This window comes from Pinus tabuliformis, chromosome 4_1 (assembly GCF_031772625.1).
Source record: "Pinus tabuliformis cultivar Carrire ecotype Pingquan chromosome 4_1, CPIR1, whole genome shotgun sequence".
In the NCBI taxonomy this organism is placed as follows: Eukaryota; Viridiplantae; Streptophyta; class Pinopsida; order Pinales; family Pinaceae; genus Pinus; species Pinus tabuliformis.
Genome location: NC_142303.1, coordinates 61,832,393 through 61,848,255, shown reverse-complemented (window position 1 = coordinate 61,848,255; position 15,863 = coordinate 61,832,393).

Below are 15,863 nucleotides of genomic sequence, written 5' to 3'. Positions count from 1 at the left end.
ATCCTAAATTACTTTTTAACTACTTGATACGTTGTCCCAATCTCATATGTGACCTTCATGGCTTCATCCTGCAATATCTACATTTTTTTTGTTAGGTTCCATTGGTTGACTCTCATAAGATTGATCTTCTTAGTTAGATGTGAATTATCTAATATTTTTTCCATACACTCATTCAACAATAATTTGTCCAAATTTCCTTTGAGCCTTTGTTCCTTCTCCTACGCTATTTAGATCTTCTACACCACTTCTTTTAGTGTTTATCTCTCTAGTAGCCATGTCCAAATCTACATCCCCTCTTCATAATTCTTGCTTCACTCTATGTCCAATCCTTTTATTTGCTTGATGGCCATTGATGGTCCTCAATATTGCAACAAGAATGATGAATCTCTTGAGGGTCTCAACTTTAATTATCAACTCAAGGTTCGTACAAAATTAATAGGTGTTGGCACTATATGTGTATGTTACACTAAAAAATGTCACCATGACTACTTACAGTTAGTATGGCTCAAATCAACAGTCATGCTACCCTCTTAGGCAAGTCTTATGCCTCTGCTATCCATCTCAAACTCAAAGAAGAGAGAAAGTCTTGTAAAAAATGTGTTTATCTCTGGGGTCGCAGGTTCTCTCTAGCCTTACCTGCGGGGACACTCACAATGTTCACAAAAGTTGCGTCCATGGATGCTCTGTATGTTAAGGGACAGGTGCGTCCTTCTGTAAAAGGCAAAATGTGCGAGTTTCATCTTAAAAAAGTTACTTGTGGTTACTTCTAGAACTTTCTAGAGGTCGGTTTGATGAAATGGATGCGCCTCCAGTTGGTTCATGTATCCCTATTAAGGAGGAACTTATCCCATCAATAAGGGAGCTATCCCACCCAAGGAGGGGGATTATCCCATTGATGGTGGACCTGAATAACCTCTTTACAGCACTATAAATAAAGACCTTGGGCCAGAAGGAGGGGAGGTTGAAGCTATACATTTTCTTTGGGTAAATGCTGCAGGAATTAGGACTCCCATTTAGAACCTTGTGAGGAGAGATTGTCTTTGCTTGATTCTACTTGGAAGTGGGTGAGCTTTGTCAAAGTAGAGGAAAACCCTTGATGGACCCTGGGAGGAACTTGCACAACACCAAGGCCAGGTTGTAAGAGTTTCTTTGTTTCGTTATTAATACAAACTGGTTTATTTTTCTCAATAGCTTGTGTTAATGAGTTATTTCATGTGTTCCTTGGTCTGCATGTTGAATATATGTTTTATTATATGAAATGCAAGTGCTTGGTAATTGTTTGATTGTTTGTGGTTGCAGGAATTGATGTGAAGGAGGAGCTCATCCGGATCGGCAAGGACGGACTACAACAACAGCGTTTTGGAATAAGGTAAGCCTAAACACTTGTAGTTTTCATGTTTTAAAAGGTATATTTAGAGAAAGATCACTCCATTTTGTCTTGTTTGTCGCTAGAGAGTTTAGACTCCTAGGGAGGTCAGTTGTGTCCGCACAAACGACTGTTTCCGTATGACAAATTGGCGACTCCGCTGGGGAAGCCATTAATGTGAAAGTCTTTTCCTTTGTGTGAACTTTGCTCTGAGAAAATCATTTTTATTTTCTGGTTTTTGACTGTGAGAATTAGTATTTGGGTGGCTTAGCTTTAGATTTGGTTAGATTTGGTTTTTCTTAACTTTTCCAGAAGGACGCACCCTCTGAGTACTGCACAGTGCGTCTTTGGACGCGCTGTTGCCGTTTGCACAGAGCGGGCCCGCACCTGTTCTAACGGGTTGCCTGCGTCTTCCTGTAAAAATTTAGGAAAACTCTATTTTTGCTTTAATTGCTTTTAGATTTTGGTTTTTCTTAGTGTTTTCTGCCCAGATCCTTTAGTACCCTGTCAAAAATTTTCACCTGAACTTGTTTCATTAGCATTCCTGCTTTTAGCTTTCATCAATTGGGTGTTTTGAGTCTCTTTTTTGAGAAATTCTTAATTTGATTTCCTTTGGTCATTACTTGGAGGTTTCTCTCAGTCTTTTCACAATTTTGCATCTTTTTGCTTTTGTTTTTGCAAAAAAATTTCCCCCTCATTCGCCGGGGGGGGGCTAAATTGTGTATGAGTGTTAATCGCCTTTGAGTGTTTTTATGTTTTGATCTTTGGAACTCTCACCCAATTTTCTCGACTTGCACTTGATTGGTTCTTAGATTACATTAGAATCATCTTGTGTTTGAGAATTCTCTTGCATAGATCACATTTGCATAATTAGAATTCTCAGTTTCAGAATATGAACGAAAAATGTGCATAGATTACATTTGCATACTTTTCATGTGAATTGTGCATAGATTACAATTGCATAGTTTACATTCTGAAAAACCAATCGTAGATTTAGATCAGCTTTCTTTGATTTGAATTTACACAAAAATAAAAATAAAAATTGGTTTGGAATTGATTTGCATTAGTTTTTCTTGATGAAATTAGTGCATTAGAGAATTTGTTAAATTTTCTCTTAATGATCAATTTTTTGCATTATTGGAAGTGAATGGAAACTCTCTCCTTACTCTAGTTAGGATTCATCGAATTGAAAGGATTGCATTATCATATTCGATTGCATTCAGTTGAGTCGGGTCATAACACCATTGGTTTCATCTCCATTTACCCATTTGAGTAATAACAGCCTTAATAACACAGCGCTTAATTAAAATTCATCTAGTAATTTTTACATTTCTAGGGCTCTGAAACACCAACATAGCTTAGGCTAGGGTCTTGGAGTAGGTGAGTACTTAACTCTCCAAGACTACAAAACCAAACAGATAGTTTATCTTGAGTAGAATAAATCCAATTGTTTCAATTGCACTCTGGGAAAGCTCCTCTTAAAGGAGAAGCACGAGCTCGTGTCCGAACCAGTGAGGGGATCATTCCCCCCTCGTTGGGAACGACGCCAGACATTACGTATTACAAACGGTAAACCTCAGATTAACCATTGTCGAGGAGCCAGGGGTCACTTATCGGTAAACCTTGGATTGTTGTCAAGGAGCCGGTAAGGGGATTGAGCTTGCTACTCTGCCCTTGCGTGCTGTCGGAGTTTAGACTGTTCCCCCAGGTGTATTTGTTACTGTTGGTGACCTTAGTGACCATAATCTTTAGGGTTCTACCGAGGTGACGGTGGAGGGAAGGTCCCACTGTACCTGGAGCAGACGTCGGTTATACTCACTTGGATTTTCCGGGGGGTTCACTTCACTTCGAGACGGTTAAAGTGGAGGAACTTGTGCCGGTCTATTCATTAAGCAGGTTGCCGGGGTAACTGTTCCACCCGCCATTTCTGTACTGAATTCTGCGAGGTTGGGCTTCATCACCAACTAGTGTTTTCGGTCCGGAGAGCTTACTGTTTGTGTGTGGTTTGACTCCTAGATTTGATAGCGCGTGTTAATTTGTTTGTTTTTACTTTTAGAGACCATAGGTGTGAATTGTGAATTTTAATTGTTAGGTGTGAATTGTGAATTGTTGATTTTAGTTTTAAATTGTTAATAAAATTCACTGAAGTTGAATATAATGGCAAATGTTCCGGAATTTATCAACCTAGGAACCCCTCCTAATGAGAATCCTAGTACTTTTCCTTACTTTGGAAATGTTGGTCCTCCTTATATGGCTACTTTGTCATTACCTGGATTTACAATAGGTTTACCGATATGGTTATTTTCAACTTCGTTGGCCCAAAATACTCCAATTGTTCCATCTCAACCGGATGCTTCACCTCAACAGAGTTCACCATCTCAACATCACCAACCTTCTGTTGACCCTTTACCTTCTTCGCCTAATCTTTCTTCCTCCATTTCTTCCTCTTCGCCTGGTAAAAGCCTTGATGTTAGTAACCAGGAGGCTAAGAAGAAGAAGAAAGGGAAGAAGAAGAAGAAGAAGAAGAAGCAAGATAAGAAAGAAGTCAACCAACCAACCATGGCTGTAAGTGTTAGTTGTGTTGAGGAAAATTCCGACATGCATCGTAAACCCAAATACCCTTGCAGGCTTTGTAAGGGTGACCACTTCCTTGTCAATTGTCCTGGTATTCCAAAGGTCTTGGAGGTATGGTCAGAAAAATCTCATCAACTTTCCATTGATCCATCAACCAGTGATAGTCAGGTTCCTGGGAAAAAGGGTAAAGTTAGGTTTCCTTGTAAGTTATGCAAAGGGAGTCATCAAACTCACATTTGCCCTCACATGGATGAAGCCTCAACATTGTTGGAAAACCTTATTGTTCCACAGCAAGAATTTCCAACTGGTTACCGTAAACTTTCTCCCAACCTACCGTCAACTGACGGAGTGATTGATCTAAATTCAAGTACAGTCGATCACATTCTCCCATTGGAGAGTGAAACTCATGTCACTCAGGTTGATGATCCATTAGTTGATCAAGTGGTCGATTCAATTTCACATTCGGTCGATCACACTCTCCTTTTCGAGAGTAAATTTCATACCGCTGATGTTCTTCTTGTTACATCAGATTCTTCTATGCCGGGGGGCATTTCACCTGTTTCTACAGAACCCCCTCCAAGTACTGAGGTCTTTTCCTTTGATTGGAATAGACTGACAGAACCTCGTCTTCCTTCCTCCATCCCTTTCCAAATCATTGTCAAGGCTGGTGGTAGGGACATACATCGTACTCAGGTAGATGAAGGTGCTTCTGTTAGTATTTTATCCTCAATTGTTTGGAAAGCTTTGGGTTCCCCTCAGCTAGCGCCTATTACGCAGAATTTGAAAGATTTTAACAGAACAATTAGTGAACCTTTAGGGATCCTTCCTAAGTTTTCTATTACCTTGGAAGGTAAAACTGTTTGTGTTGATCTTATGGTAGTTCGAGGTCCCTTGGATTTCAATTTACTCCTTGGGCGAGACTATGTTTATGCAATGAAAGCTGTCGTATCGATACTCTTTCGCGTGATGTCTTTCCCTCACAATGGCAGTATTGTGACTGTAGACCAGCTTTCGTTCCCTAGTCTTTTTTCAACTACCAATAATATGACACCCCTAAATGTTCCTGATTCTAAAGTGGTATCTACCCTGCCACGGGTTAATTATGTGGCAACCGGTCCCATGATTTCAGTTACCGATGTAAGTGAGCCACTCACTGTTGATTTAAATCCGGTAATTGAGATGGAAAACTCTATGGGATTACTTGAACACGATGTTCTTATCCCTTTTGAGTCCCTTGACATGTGTTCCTTCCAAAGAAGTATTCTTCCTTCTGATGAAGACCTCTTGGAAGCCATGATCAAGGTGGGTCCATTGACATGTCTTTCTTCCTATTGGAAGCCATGATCAATGGTGCGAGGATAGTTTTTTCCTGTACCAACCTCGTTAAAAAATGAAACAGGCTGTTGCGAGGATAGTTTTTTCCTGTACCAACCTCGTTAAAAAATGAAACAGGCTGTTACGAGGATAGTTTTTTCCTGTATCAACCTCGTTAAAAAATGAAATAGGCTGTAGTGAGGAAAGTTCCTTTTACTGTGTCAACCTCGTTAAAAAATGAATCAGTGTGTACGAGGATAGTTTTTTCCTGTATCAACCTCGTTAAAAAATGAAATAGGCTAGCATGAGGACAGTTCTTTTACTGAGTCAACCTCATTAAAAAATGAATCAGGTAGATTTTAGGTTATGTAGGTAGACTGTAGAGAGTAGCTTTGAGCATAGTTCCTTATCTTGTGTCAAGCTCGTTAAAAAATGAAACAAGGATTTTGAGGATAGTTCCTGTTACTGAGTCAACCTCGTTAAAAAATGAATCAGGTATGAGGATAGTTCTTTTCTTGTGTCAACCTCTTTAAAAATGAAACAACTCCCTTTTCAAGTTAAATATTGAAAATAAACCTTCATTTCATCCAGCCGGTTGAATGCAATGAAGCCTGGGGGGCATGTACCTTGCTTTGCATCATTATACTTGGGGCATGCGAACTTTTTGAGCATAGTTCCTTGTCTTGTGTCAAGCTCGTTAAAAAATGAAACAAGGGTAGGTTAAGTAGGTAGATTGTAGAGAGTAGTCATGAGCATAGTTCCTTGTCTTGTGTCAAGCTCATTAAAAAATGAATCAAGGATTTTAGAGCATAGTTCCTTGTCTTGTGTCAAGCTCGTTAAAAAATGAATCAAGGTTTTTAGAGTTAAGTTTTTGTTAGGTAGATTGTAGAGAGTAGTTATGAGCATAGTTCCTTGTCTTGTGTCAAGCTCACTAAAAAATGAAACAACTCCCACAATTCTTTCCAAGATCTTGAAAGTAAAGCTTCATTCCATCCACCTCATTGAATGCAATGAAGCTTGGGGGGCATGTACCTTGATTTGCATCATTATGCCGGGGGCATGTGAACTTGTAACAAGCATAGTTTTTCGTTTCAAGCTTGTGTAAACATGAAACCGAATCCGAGCATAGTTCTTTTCCTGTGTCAAGCTCGTTTAAAAAATGAAACAAATCCTCCTCTACTTGAGTCGAGAGATTGACTAGATCTCGTAAATGTTAAGTTGTATATTTAGGTTAGTTGTTTCGGTGTTTTGCATAATTTTCTTACAGTTTTAGGTCAAAGTCTTTTAAATGATCTCGTTCATGAACCTTCATTTCATCCAACTGGTTGAATGAAATGAAGCTGGGGGGCATGCGCTCTAGCAATCATGCTTAGGGGGCATCAAGCACAGTTTTCTCTCTGTTTCGAGCTTGTGAAAAAATGAAACTACTCTGAAGCATAGTTTTTCTTTGTTTCAAGCTTTTGTAAAAATGAAACCTATCTCGAGTCAATTTTAGTTATTTTCAAGACTCGTTAAACTCATGAAAATACCGAGATTATTTTGCTATCTTTCATTCTCGTAAAACAAATGAAAATGCCGAGTTCTTTCCGTCTTTTCCTACTCGTAAATTAAATTGAAAGTCGGCCATATGAGTACATTTTTATCATTTTTTCGAACTCGTTAAAACTTACGAAAAAGTGAAAACCATGAGTACATTTTTATCCCTTTTTCGAACTCGTTAAAACTTACGAAAAAGTGAAACCTTGGAGTTCTCTTTTAAGCCCTTTTCAGACTCCTAAAACACGAAAAGATCGCCGAGTTTTTCTTTTACACTCGTTAAAACGGAATTAAAAGACGGTCCCCTTTTAGCTCTTTTCTGACCGCAAAATCAGGAAAAGATTGCCGGGTTTTTGTCGTTTCAAACTCGATAAGGAAATAAAACGACGTGTCCTTGATCACTTTTTACTTTTCAGGTCAACGACACTATTATGAAAGTACTCCTTGGTCGCAAGATCAAGCGGTTCCCCCAGGTATTATTTTATACTTTTTCGGGCTTGAGGGACACAAATGTACGAAAAAGTTCAACGTGGAGTCTCCTTTTGTTTTTTCAGACTCTCTAAAAATGAAAAACGCCGAGTTTCTCCTATACTGGGCTCGTTAAACTTTTACAGTAAGGGACCTGTTCAATTACAAACAGGAACGAACCACTCCTTCCTAGGGTTCGAATTTAAACTAGGTTGGACTCGTCCGAAGGATGAGCTTATAATCAAGCATATGTTATCCTCCTCAAGCTTGTTAAAAATAAAGAGGTACTTGCCAGAAATGGTGGGGGAAAAGAGAGAAGAATGAACCTGTTTGTTACCTTTTGTCTCAAAAGAAACTTTATTACCACTCTTGAACACGACACTTTTCATTCACCTGGGTTGGGAAATCTTTTACCTCACAGTTGACCAAACCACTTTGAAAGTCTTTAACCGGGTTCCGGGGATTAACTTTGAGTTATTCGTCACCAAGCCATCTGTCGTGTCGTTATGTGTTCAAGAGGTCTGCAAGCAAAAATTTCATCTGCAAAATACTTGTCGTCCATTTGACCATCCCTGAGTCAGTCCTTACAGCAACATTTCTTCAACTTGAACAATGATTTCGTGTTGCGGGCTTGCCTGCAACGGGTCGCTTTCTATCGACATCGACACATTATCTAGAAAGATGACTTAGGAATCGACAGTACCTTGAAGTCTGCATGCATCAATGGCAGGTTTCTCGCCTTTGACGTCAGTTTACATCATTGACTTTCGATCAAAGGATTCCGTGAAGTGTTCGACATCAAAACATCTATTCACATTTCACGGCTTGTGCTTGGTACTTTGAGAACCATTGACATTACTGGTGGTCTCTCTCACGCTTGTTAACAGTTTACATCATCGACTGGTAATCAAGTGGTTTCTAACATGTTCGACATCAAATCATTTAATCACATGGCTAGAATCGTACCAATTCGGGAAGTAGAAGTGAAGACCCTGGATCTAGTTTCTACCATCCAGGCTGCGAGGAGTTTTGTATTCATTATCTATGTAGACTAATCATAAACAGATGGCTGCGTCCATACTGTGTCTACAAAAGTCTATAAAAAATGATGTACTGCAAGATCATTCCTGTATCAGAATAGTTAGTCCATTAGTTAAAGTTTTGAATCTGAGTATGGGAATGCCTACCTCAATGATGATATAATCTTATACATGTATTTTGTGTTGAAAATTGCAGGTTCCAACCAGGTCATCCACAAGACAATCCTTGAAATGATAAAGCGCTTCACCCTTCCTAGAATTACAAAACCCTAATCTATTCCAGGCTTCGCACTTTAGGGGGCAATCTGTTACACTAAAAAATGTCACCATGACTACTTACAGTTAGTATGGCTCAAATCAACAGTCATGCTACCCTCTTAGGCAAGTCTTATGCCTCTGCTATCCATCTCAAACTCAAAGAAGAGAGAAAGTCTTGTAAAAAATGTGTTTATCTCTGGGGTCGCAGGTTCTCTCTAGCCTTACCTGCGGGGACGCTCACAATGTTCACAAAAGTTGCGTCCATGGACGCTCTGTATGTTAAGGGACAGGTGCGTCCTTCTGTAAAAGGCAAAATGCGCGAGTTTCATCTTAAAAAAGTTACTTGTGGTTACTTCTAGAACTTTCTAGAGGTCGGTTTGATGAAATGGATGCGCCTCCAGTTGGTTCATGTATCCCTATTAAGGAGGAACTTATCCCATCAATAAGGGAGCTATCCCACCCAAGGAGGGGGATTATCCCATTGATGGTGGACCTGAATAACCTCTTTACAACACTATAAATAAAGACCTTGGGCCAGAAGGAGGGGAGGTTGAAGCTATACATTTTCTTTGGGTAAATGCTGCAGGAATTAGGACTCCCATTTAGAACCTTGTGAGGAGAGATTGTCTTTGCTTGATTCTACTTGGAAGTGGGTGAGCTTTGTCAAAGTAGAGGAAAACCCTTGATGGACCCTGGGAGGAACTTGCACAACACCAAGGCCAGGTTGTAAGAGTTTCTTTGTTTCGTTATTAATACAAACTGGTTTATTTTTCTCAATAGCTTGTGTTAATGAGTTATTTCATGTGTTCCTTGGTCTGCATGTTGAATATATGTTTTATTATATTAAATTCAAGTGCTTGGTAATTGTTTGATTGTTTGTGGTTGCAGGAATTGATGTGAAGGAGGAGCTCATCCGGATCGGCAAGGACGGACTACAACAACAGCGTTTTGGAATAAGGTAAGCCTAAACACTTGTAGTTTTCATGTTTTAAAAGGTATATTTAGAGAAAGATCACTTCATTTTGTCTTGTTTGTCACTAGAGAGTTTAGACTCCTAGGGAGGTCAGTTGTGTCCGCACAAACGACTGTTTCCGTATGACAGTGTATCATGCAATGCATTCTCGTTTGCTTGATATGATGCAACTAAAGAGAAGCTAAATTGTATGGACAACGCTTATTTGATCTAGGCTATAGGAAATGCTTAGAAAAATAAGGGAAAATAAATAGACCTAATCTAGCTTGTAGGAAAGGAAACAACAAAAATCAACCCTATTCTATTTGTGGAAAATTAAATGACAAAAGTAACCCTACTCTATTTGTAGAAAGGTGAATGACAAGAAATAAAACTACTTTGTTTCACAAGAAAGTAAATGATAGGAAATAAACCTATGTTAACTATAGGAAATTGAAGCAAGTCATTTCAAGAATTTTGGAGAAATATCAAGTCTATTCCATGAAACATGATAAATCAACTTATAGCTAAAAGAAGGCATTCAAACAATAAACCCTAATTACTGAAAAAACACATTATTTTCTATAGCTATTAGGGTAAAGTTTCTAGGGGCCACTAAGCCTCTAAAATCCATCTATAGGGCCTAATGTGCATTGTAATGTGCTAAGGAATAATAAATAAGCTTTGGGTGAAAATATGGAGGTGTTCTAAGGTAACCTTCATATTGCTACAGGATGACCTTGTTTTTCTACAAGAAATAGTCGAGAGTAGTTTTATGAGGTGAAAATGTGGTTTGATGGGTGAATAAGGTGAAGGAATGTAATGGAAGGGTAAATGATCCTTCTCCAAGCTTAGGTGCTTATTATGTATCGGTTTATGAAAAAAAAATGGAAATTTGAAGTTTCCTGTAAATTTGGAAGAGAAGAATTTATTACTAATAGATTGTAAAAATATATGACAACAAGTAAAAAGAAAATAATCTAAGAAAGGTAGTGCATAAGTAAGAATACTAAATTTTATAAAAAGAATATAGCTAAATTCACTAAGATAAGATGCATGAAAATAACTTATAAACAAACTATTTTATCAACCTACAAAAAGCAATATTAAGAACCGAAATTGCAGAAATATGTAGATATATAGATATATATATATATATATATATATATATATATATATATATATATATATATATATATATATATATATATAGTTGAATTGATGCATGGAAAGTAAAAATAAAAAAAGGGGACCTAAGCACATGGGTTGGCCCCTAACCCAAGGAGACTTGGGCCCCTTAAAGAAAAATCAAACTGGAAGCAAATGAGTGTTTTTCATTAATCAAACAATGTGTTGATACATGAAGTATGACATAACTGAAAAATAATAGGGAAATAGAATTCATTACTCCTCACTCTAATCTCCCAAAATTTCTTCCCAATGGACTACTCAATCCTCTTATTTATACAAAAATAGATGAGGGGAAGCCTCATTGAAGATAATACTTCCCTCCAAAAATCCTAGAAAATGGGATCTAGTTCCCTGTGAATGGTAGCTATAGTGGTGACTAATGGCTTCTCTAAGCCAATCGAGTTTTGGTCATCTTGAAGTAGGGACCAGATCCCTTATTTTTTTCTATACTAGATTCTTGTTATCTGTATCAAATATTCTTAATATCCTGCATAATAAATGAATTAGGAACACAATATATGGCAATTATCTCTAACCTTCCTAAGAACATATCAAAGTTTAAAAATGCATTATTAGGTGTAGAAGGAAAGGTTAAATGTTCCTAGGAAAGGTTAGATGGGCCTCAATTTTTATCTAACTTGGAGGCCCATCATAGCACTTAGTAAAATTGTTTCTCATCCTCTTAGAAACCTACTCATATTATTTACCCTGCTATTCTTCATGTATGCCTCTATTGACTTTTCTAACATTCCATGTTGATATGGATGTAGCCCTTTTGCATGCAAGTTCTTCAATTTCCTTACAGTCCTTTTCCTCATCTTCTTGATTTTGAGGTCCTTTTAGGCCTAACAATAGTGGAGTACTAAATCTAAGCCCAATGTAGTGGGCCCCAAGTTGTTGGACAATTCTTTTGTAGAGGGGGATTTTGGTTAATGTAACTAATTCTTCCTCTAGAGAGTACCCTTCACCCTTGTAGATCATCGGATCTAATGTCTCTTTTTTATTTTTTTTGTTTTCTAGTTCTCTTCATCTTTCAAATAGCTCACGATTTTTAACTTGAGGTGTAAGAACATCGCGAGCCTCTAATCCTATATCTGCTAAATCTACCTGTTGACATTAAATTTACATGCAAGGAGCTATTGATCCTTGATGTTGTGCTTGAATAATATCACCAGACAAAAAGAGAAAAAATTGCTAATACATAGACAATCAAATCCAAACCCAATGCTCATAGATGTAGCAAGAAAATGGTTCTAGATGCTATAAAGGAAAGAGTGTGCATCTAGCCTCATCGTAGATCAGTGAAGGATTTTGAATTTGAAGCATAATCCTCGCACTCTAGTCAAGTGATTTTCTTTATCTAAAATCAATCTCAACACTTGCACATGGTCATAAACACTCAAGGATGACAAGTGTCTTCCTCAGAAGATCGTCAACTCAAAACATCATATAATCAATGTATGTAACTACTGCAAACATGTAAATGTAGGGAAGAAACATGTATCTATTAATCCAAAATGATAGTACAAAATTTATATACCTTCCAACAAAGGATATCCTCTCCTCAAGCTTGTAGTATGATCTCCTCTCCCAATACAACAGACCTCTCGCACTATAGTTTGGATACTTGATATTTTCCTCTTTCCTCTTGGTAAGATTATATAGGCTCATTCTATCCTCTAGGAGAACATATCTAGACACCTATAGGCTTGATATGTTAGGAAACTTCTACAATAATGGACCACTAGTCAACTCATACACAAGCGGGTCAAGTTGATCTCCCTCGGAATGGAAAACTATAGAAACCTTTTTCACAATTATCAACTTTTTATCGATTATCTCAAATATGAAATAATTATGATCTCATAATTATAATATTTTGGAAAAATAATTATGATAAATTGCTCAATTATGTAAGTCCACCCTTTTTTCATGTGATAAATCTCACATAAGTAAAAGAAAAGGTGAAAATGGGATGCATTTTAGCTAAACAAATGAGGTAAGTTGATATTGGTTTCTCTCACTATAATGGAGTGGAAAATAAGGTTATAAAAAATGCCCCCTAATGCATGAGGTCAGAAGAGAAATTGATGGTCAGAATGCATTGCAATAATAATCAAAGCTCAAAATGGGAGGAATAAGCCAAGACTATGAAGTTGGATTGGAGGAACTCAAGTGCTGAAATCTCAACTCTGCTGATAACATCCCCGAGGCAAGCATACCCATGCTCAGTCATAAGAAGATACTAAACACGGCCGCCATAAAATACACTATGGATCCATGAGATGTACTGCTATGACATGGCCACAAACAATTCACAATGGATCTATGTGACTCAACAAATAGAGCATAGCCACTAGAAAATACAATGTGGATCTATGTCATGGTATACATTAGTAGGACTATGGACACATGAAAAATAGAGAAGTGTCTTAAGACAGTCCTCAAAGTACATGAATGATACATAACTCCAATGCATCCCAGGAAGGATGCCATATAAGAGTGAGATAACCCTAACCCAGGGTCTTCAAAATAACCTCGTTGGTACATATCTACATCATGCGAATAGATGTATTGAGGTCGAACATGGTAGAAACTACCTGATTACTACCGAATGAGGAAAACCAGTAAAAGGTGTGAGTGAATCCACCAATGAGGCAAATGGCCGCCCGTCCACATGTCTACCCGTTCACCCAAGTTTGTTCACCCAAGTCACCACATGCCTTCACCCGATTCGCCACACGACTTCACCCGGTTCGCCCATACGACCTCACTCGGGTCACCACACGACCTCGCCCGGGTCGCTCGAACGACCTCGCCTGAGTTCTTCCAAAACGACTTGCCTGAACGACCTTCCTTAATGACTTTTCTGAACGACCTTCCCGAATGACTTCTCGAATGACTGTCCCGAATGACTGTCTGAATAACTTTCCTAAACAACTATCCAAACAATTTTCCCGAACGACTGTCCGAATGACTGTCCCGAATGACTGTCCCGAATGACTGTCTGAATGACTTTCCTGAACAACTGTCTGAACGATTTTCCCGAACGACTATCTGAATGACCTTCCCAAACGACTGTCTGAATGGTTTTCCCGAATGACTGTTCAAACAATTTTCCTGAACGACTGTCCGAACAACTGTCCAAACGATTTTCCTAAACGACTGTCCGAACGACTTTTCTGAACGAGTTTACACCCGAGTTCTGCCCGTCGTGCGGGCTCATCCACACACTACAGAACTCCTTATTCGAACTCGTGTTTATTGAATGATGGTCGTTTGCCTCCAAACGACCTCCAATATATACGTGCGGGTGGCAGGTTGTGTCTCCTGGCCGACCCACACCAAACGCCCAAGCCGACTTGTTCAACATGTGTTGTTTCGCCCAAGAGGATGTTCGGCCCGCCCAACTCATGGGACTATCCCCTCAACTTGCCCAACACCTTATAAACTCGTTTCTTGGCTCGTTTCATTTCATATTTTGCACGCACTTCCCACGGTGGAGTTGCCCTGCCCATCGCACAGACCACAGGTCCTAACATCCTCCCCCATTGGAAGTCATTGTTGTCCTCAACAATATCTCATCCCAGCAACCATCTGTCACCAAGATCACCATACCAAGGTATACACCCCATCGGTATGTCATACATTGGAAATCATCTCAATCCATGATCATCAACCACCCTGTCACAATCTCCACATGCTGCTCCCCATCGTGGAAGGCTGGTCCCCCCATCTCAAGCTACATGCTTCCTGCAACATATCGTGTTGACCTCATCATGTATCGTCCTCATGTGAACTGCTGCCATGATACTCCAACACAATGCTAACACATATTTGTACACTGGATCCCCTCATGACTTGAACTAGTTGGGTAGCTAATCCAACTATCAGGCTCAAACCATGAGAATGCACATCCTCATGGCATCATCAGTCGTTTCTCAGAACATCCCATCACATCCTCAGCTTGATCAAGAATCCATCTCCATATAAGTAAGCCATGCTCAGGTCCATGAAGTAGTATTCATCTCATCTGTAACATGTTGTCCATGATGTTTGGTCCCAATGTGCTACCTGAAATCAGCCACATGTATCCCAACATCATCATCCATATGTGTGCCTCCTCAACAAGAAGAGACCATCTCATCAAACTCCGACTCTCGATGTGCCACATCCAGGCCCATGAATCAACCTCCATCATATCTGTAATGTGCCATCCCTCAAGTCTACCATAGAAACAAGTATGCACCTATCTCATCTATCCATGTGCTGTCCCTGATCATAGATCAATCAACTCCCATGTGTCAAAAGGTGGTTGAGTCTCGGCTCAACCATGCCCAAGTGTTGCCACCAAGGCATCATTGTTGGCTGCTCTAATTGTTTATTAATTAAACAGTCAAGTACCACCTTAAATTGTCAACCCGGGAAAGTCCTTTTATCTCAAAGGTGACCTCGTACTGTATGCACTCAATTCTAAAAGCATTAAAGCCTGTAGCATAAACAATATATTCTCTATCAAACCCTTACTCTGTGTTACAACAGTTATAATCTATTGTAGGAATGGAATGAAACAGATGACTAATTAAAGGTAACAAATCTGCAAAAAGAAATGATGGCTGTCTTGTAACAGAGGATCAGGACCCTATCCTCAGAGTAAGAACATTCAACACCTGCCCTTATTATCCAGTTTGCCAATACACTTTGTAAATCCTAATCACCGGTGAGACACTCTTCTACAGCATCAATTGATTAAGAAAACAGAATAGCATCAAAGGTAAAATATCAGAAGCAATGCTCATGGACTAGAGATACACAGAAATCACACACACACACTCAACAAAAAAAAGGAATGGGTGAATCTTGTGATGAAGGTGGGCCCTGTCCTTCTCACAAGATTCCCCAGGACACAGATGCTAAGTTAAAATACTCAGAACAATGCTTTATTCATCTGCCAATATGCCAAATTACAATAGAGATTCAATCTTGTTCCTTCACTACAATTTCCTCTGTTACAACTTGTTTTTCCCCCCCATTCTAATGTAGATGTCTCCCCTTTATAGAGGAGACATCTATTACAATAGATTGTCATTTTTCATTTCAGTTTGACCCTTTTGTACAAAAATAGTAAATCAATTCCTGTTACAGCATGCTGTTACAACAATGT